The sequence below is a fragment of the Sesamum indicum genome, unplaced genomic scaffold (genome assembly GCF_000512975.1).
Source record: "Sesamum indicum cultivar Zhongzhi No. 13 unplaced genomic scaffold, S_indicum_v1.0 scaffold00199, whole genome shotgun sequence".
Taxonomy (NCBI): domain Eukaryota; kingdom Viridiplantae; phylum Streptophyta; class Magnoliopsida; order Lamiales; family Pedaliaceae; genus Sesamum; species Sesamum indicum.
The window spans coordinates 117,867-123,785 of record NW_011628094.1 but is presented as its reverse complement, the minus strand read 5'-3'; the positions used below and the strand labels follow the sequence as shown (position 1 = coordinate 123,785).

Below are 5,919 nucleotides of genomic sequence, written 5' to 3'. Positions count from 1 at the left end.
AACGTTTACAAATTCTTACGAATTTGGTCAAATTTCAAACCAAACGTGTAAAAATTTATAAACATTAAAATTCAAAATCATTAAACCATAAAAAATGACAACAAATATAATTGTATATGTACATATATATGTGTGTGTGTAACAAGCCTATAAATAATTGATGTCTTACTACTTAACATATATACTGCATTAAAATATTTGGTCCACTTAATATCTAAATTATTAAATTCTTAATTAATCTTTAAATTAAATAATCAATTAAAATTTTAATTTATAGCACTCCAATCCGTTCCATCAATTTTAAAACATTTTTTGTCCACAACACACAAATAAAATAAAAAATTTAATTAATAAATGAAACAAATATAAAATAAATGAAATAATGGTGACTTTCTCATTACATATAATTTTTAATATATGATAAATCATAAATAATTCTTATTATGCAATATAATTTGCATATAAACCATTTTCGTTGGAATCCAATTATCATATAACATCCAAGTTAGAATTTAACTACTAACTTGATTTTACATAAATTAACTAATTACAAAGTTACTATACATAATTTAACAATCTATTATTATAAGAAAGAGATATAATTGTCATCACAAAAAAGAAGAAACATAAAAAATGAGAAATACTATCTCCATTATCCTATGCAAATAAATTAAAAACTAAAAAAAATAATTATAAAATTATTTAACAACAGTCATAAATGAAGAAATATAATAGCTAATCATTTACAAATTTATAATACACACAATAACTTACTATGCTTTTCATTTACAGTTATATATATTATTATATTATACCATAATAAAAGTGTGAACACCACTTATGTATTATTTCAATTATATACCTTTTTAAATAATAAATGAGAGTGTATGAGGATGAATCTATTCTTACCCTTTTGGCTGGAAGGTTTTGTTCAACAACTGTATTCATCACCCGCCAATCCTTATGCTGTCAAAAAGTTGTACAAGCGAGGAAAAAGTTACTACAACGTGAGTCCAAGCACTCAAGCAAGAACACAATCTCTACCACAGGGGCAGATTAACTTTACAAGAGTTCTACAATATGTTAGTTGACTATATATGCTGTGAAAAAAGAAAATTGAAAATGGAGAACAACATAGTTTCAACAGCAAATAAGCAAGGTGGTAGAACACAAATGCTATTATTACTAAATAAATTAAATCAGAGCAGCAAAAACAATGAAGAAATACGCTCCTATTAGTCAAAAATCCAAGAAAATGAGAACCCAGCAACACAAAACATTGGGGGACAAATAATAAAAATGATATGATAGCATATGAATAGCTACCTGCACCACGGAACACCAATACTAAAGCACTTCCGGGAACATCATTGTGGTCTTCTCACCATGTATAGCAAATGTAACTGAAAGAAAATTATGTGATGAACTTCGTTAGAAGAGTTTAAAAGAAAGATGGAAGACCAAAAAACAAAGAAAAAGAAAGAACTATAAATTAGAGGGCTACACGACAAATTTGAAGAAGTTGCACATGCGACGGGTACCATAACATATGTTAGATGAGAAACCACAAGAGATTCTTTGAATTAAATACTATGTCCAGTGCAAAAGACAGTTCAAAGTATAATTAAGTTCTCTAAATTTAAATGCAAAATGTCCAGAAAACATCCATGCTCCACCACCACACCCGGATTTGCTAGTAAAAAAGTAAATCGGGAAAAGAAAAAGAAATGAAACTTGAATCAGTTATAGAATCTTCATGACAACTACATACCAAGTAGTTAAAGCCAAGAAGATCCAAGGACGTAAATTTGCCTTTTAATAACAAAAAAAACATGAACATATTGTTTTCCTCTCTTTTTTCCCTCAGTTATCTACATCTAATAGAACCAACAAAGTACTTACAAAAGAAGAAGAAGCAAGTATTGCCTACATATCAGAAAAGGTATGCTAAGAAGCCTGCCCTGTTATAGTGCTCTAGAGTTTCACAACATTCAAAGAAAATATGCAGAAACAGATGCAAGAAGATGAGGCAATGCTCAAGTAGCACCCAATATGTTTTTTCTTTGTTAAAATGCAAAATCTGCAGCATTTACCTCAGGGGACTCCAAGTTTGAGTTTAATGTGAATAGGAGGTCTTTTGCTAATTTATTTTTCAGCATGCTTGCAAGTTTAGGGGTTAGTAAAGCTCTAAGGGCATCAGCTGCAGCCTGATTGTAGGGTGTCGGGATCTCCTCGTCAACCAAACCACTAAAGCCTTGACAAGGCATGAGATGCTTTTACAGCATGTATTTTTTTGCTATTTGAACGCTAGTTCCAACACCATGTGCATCTGTCTTATCTGATTCCTCCGCCGTCGAATCATATTGGAGCAACAATGGTATAAGGTACCTGAACAAACAAAAAGTGACCCTATAAAACCACAAGTTTTTGAAATGGACCTGGATTCAAACAAAATAATCCACCTGAGAAAGACCATAAAGCAGTTTGCAACAGTGGAGTGGTTTTTAAGATATAACAGGCACATAGCAGCTGATGCAGAGGCCTTCAAGTTCACAATGTTCATAAACCATAAACTTCCACAATGCCGTAGAATAAAGAAATTTTGTCTTTCAAAGAATAGTCACCATAAAGTACCTTCAACACAATAGTTCCAAGATTTTGTTCAATTTTAAAATGAAAGTTGGACTCTCTTCGCAAGCATTGTTCATAAAGCTTAAGTTTTCACACTTCACGTAGAAAAAGTACATTCTGCCATTCAAATAATAGTCACCACAAAGCATCTTCAACACTAGAGTTCCAACATTTTGTTCAATTTAAAAAAATAAAAATATGACCACCTTCACAAGCAAATAAGTTTTCTATACAAGCTCAGACAGACACAGAGAAAATGCCAGCAACAAAGTCATCCACATGAGCACAAAGAGCATTATAAATAGACCAATATGGGTAATTTCATTATTCAATATCCATATATGAGCTACGAAGAATTATATGGGCAAAAGAGTGAAAAGTAATGAACGAATAAAAGCTAAGTCACTGAGCAATATGTCACTTGGAGCCAGGTTAAGCGATAAATATAAAAGGACAGTCAAGAAATCCATAACAGAAACAGTAGTGTTCTGCAAACTTCCAGAGACTAGAATCTCATGCTAGAAAACTGATGAAAGCATAATCATAACAATATAATGATCTATCTTACCACAGTACACCAGCCTTCAAAAGGGAATTTTGAATTTCAGAGGAGCTAGAAAGGTGAGCAATGGTCTGCAGGGCAGCATCAATAGCAGCAGGAACAAGCTCAAGTTCAGTGCAATGAACAATGTCATCAACTAATCCTGAAAATTCGAGCATCTCAGTTCTCGCACTTTCAAATTGACTCAAAACTGAAAAGGTTCGCATTATGCTAGCAACAATAGTAGCAGACGGTTCAGTGGCAGGAGTTGCTGGTTGGACCACACACATGCAACAGGAAAGGAGGGTTGCAAGAAAAGGTATTCCACCATCTCTCACAAGCTCTTCACCATTGAATGGTGAAGACTCGCACCTGAAAGTTAAATATGTGGAAATAGCATAAGCAAAAGTACATCTACAAAGTACTTATCTAAAGAAGAATGATATGGAAATTACAGATGACGAATTTACATCAACCAAACAAGCTCGGGGGATGCAACTAGAAGATGTGCTGATCAGAGGAAAGAAAATTGTTATCATCCTTGTCCACTGTAATGGCACTTAAGAGCATAGGATATCCAGCATATTTGAATGGCATCAATATATTCCCATATCGCCTATACAGAATACACTGGCCCTTTAAGAGAAGCAACAACCTCCAAGTCTGAGGACCTTGCAATCCTTGCATGGTCACCTAAGGAAGAGGAATAAGAAAGCAGTAGATCACTAAAAAGAAAATATGAAACATGGAACTCAAATATGAAGAAATACAAACAATTAGAGAGGATTGCATTAAGGCCAAAGACATGCCTCATAAAAACCCTCATATGAGGGTTCAACTTAGGAATTTTGTCCAACTTTGCTGATCATATAGAAGTTTACTGATTGCAGAATGAAATATTAGATGGACGCAACAAAACCAAAGGGAAACATATGTAAGTAGTCCAAACCTCATAGGAAAGCCCTATGATTTACATTTTCACTCTTCCGCAAAAGCCACTTAAATTTATATATTTTAAATTTATTTCTTGGTCCACACCTTAAATTGCGGTAGTATCATATCTAAGAAGTAAAAATATATATATAGTCACGTGTCCTTCCTATTTCCAAGATATATTTAAAACCAATACTGATATCCATTTATATGTGTAGAAAAGCATTTGGCTCATCTTGACAGCATAAATACCTTTAGAGCACTCTCTACCAGTCAAATAAACAGCTTAATTGTGAAAACGGCGTCTAAACAAGTCGACTAATTCATTTGAAATAAGATCTGGCAGCTTATAAGATCCCTTGTCTATATGATCTTATTTTTTTCTCAAGCTTAATCATATAGTTTCCGTTTTCTATGAGTAACGACAGATCCTCACACAGGATCAAGGAATTTGGGATACCTGCAAGCACTCATAAGCTTTCTGCACTGCCAGAAACTTCTCCCTCCCTTCAGGATTTTTGTTTGGATGATACTTCATTGCAAGTTTCCTATACTGTCTCTTGAGCTTTTCCTCATCAATATACTCAATCTGCTTTGATATATTAGGTATCTCCTCAACTGACTCAAAACTTGGTTTCTTAGGGGCGTCGTCTCTGGATACTTCATCAATGGAAATCTCTAGTATCTTGCAAGCTTCTTCTTCAGAAAGGTCCATTGGCGTTCGAGTTAACTCTTCTCTCCACATTACTAGCAATGATTGCAAAAACTCAACATGTTCAACAATAGGCCAATTAGGAAATCTAATTTCATCACATAAGTTTCGAAATAATAACGATGACACCACATTTCATCCTTCAGCTCTGGATATGTCACTGGTGGCATTGGAGCATAGTCATATAAGGAATGACAATGCTGTGACAATTTCTGAGGGAAATCACCAAGATGCTGAAGAACCTAATCAAATAAAACTGAGAGTTAAATGCAGCACTTATTTGCATTGAGGATGACTCAACTACCACCATGTTTTAGAATGTAAATACTAAATGTTAACAAAAGATGCTTGGGGTGAAAGACAAGTAGCAAACTCCAGTTGCAGATTCAGGGCTACTTGACGGATCAAATTTTGCTCGCATCTTGTGTGTCCAAATAATCTCAGGAGTGTCAGAATCAGAAACCATTGCTGCGGCAAAAGCAACTGGGCCGCTACGTTCCAGTACATAAAGCAATGACTCAGGTAAGAGGCCGCCCAAAACACTTCGTTTCGCCAAAGGTAGAGAAGAGGAAACTGCAGCTTCCTCACCACCATGAAAAGCTTGATAAACATGAGTCACTGAGAAGAGTTGGGCAATTGAAAGAAGATTAGATCCAGCGTAAGCCAGAGCAAAATAAAATGCGCCTGTACTGTATAATCGGATCATTGCTTTTGGGTTCCTAGTAACTGTAGCTTTCAGCAGAGCAGCAGCAGCATCAACAATAGTCGGTTCACCAGATAGCAATGCCTGCACATAAGAAATAGAGGAAAGAGTTTGGTTCATTAAACAAAGCTCTGAAATTGAGAAACAATGTGCATATTGATGGAGCCACCATCCAGCCACTGCCTAGTTCAACTTAAAAACAAAAGAAAAAATAACGAAAACATCTCAAACCTCTGTGGAAGGCAAAGAAAGGAACAAAAGTTACCCCACTTCCAAAGTGAAAGTTTTATAATATAATTACCATGAAAAGGCACAAGAGAATATGAAAAGTTGCATCTTTAAAACACCAGGAGTTTAAGGATACTAGTACACGTGGATATCCTAAGTGCATATTACAGG

General features: G+C 34.5%; 1 long non-coding RNA gene across 2 annotated transcripts in view; it reads right to left on the bottom strand.

Annotated features, from left to right (window-relative positions):
* Positions 1-710: 710 nt before the first annotated feature.
* LOC105179755 overlaps positions 711-5,919 on the bottom strand; it is a 10,246-nt gene continuing 5,037 nt past the window's right edge. For both annotated transcript variants that reach the window (XR_002286382.1, XR_002286383.1), the window contains 6 exons: positions 4,566-5,604; positions 3,643-3,865; positions 3,200-3,544; positions 2,094-2,388; positions 1,327-1,403; positions 711-966 (listed from right to left, as the gene is read on the bottom strand). This is a non-coding gene — a long non-coding RNA (uncharacterized LOC105179755). The remainder of the gene's footprint in view (positions 967-1,326; positions 1,404-2,093; positions 2,389-3,199; positions 3,545-3,642; positions 3,866-4,565; positions 5,605-5,919) is intronic.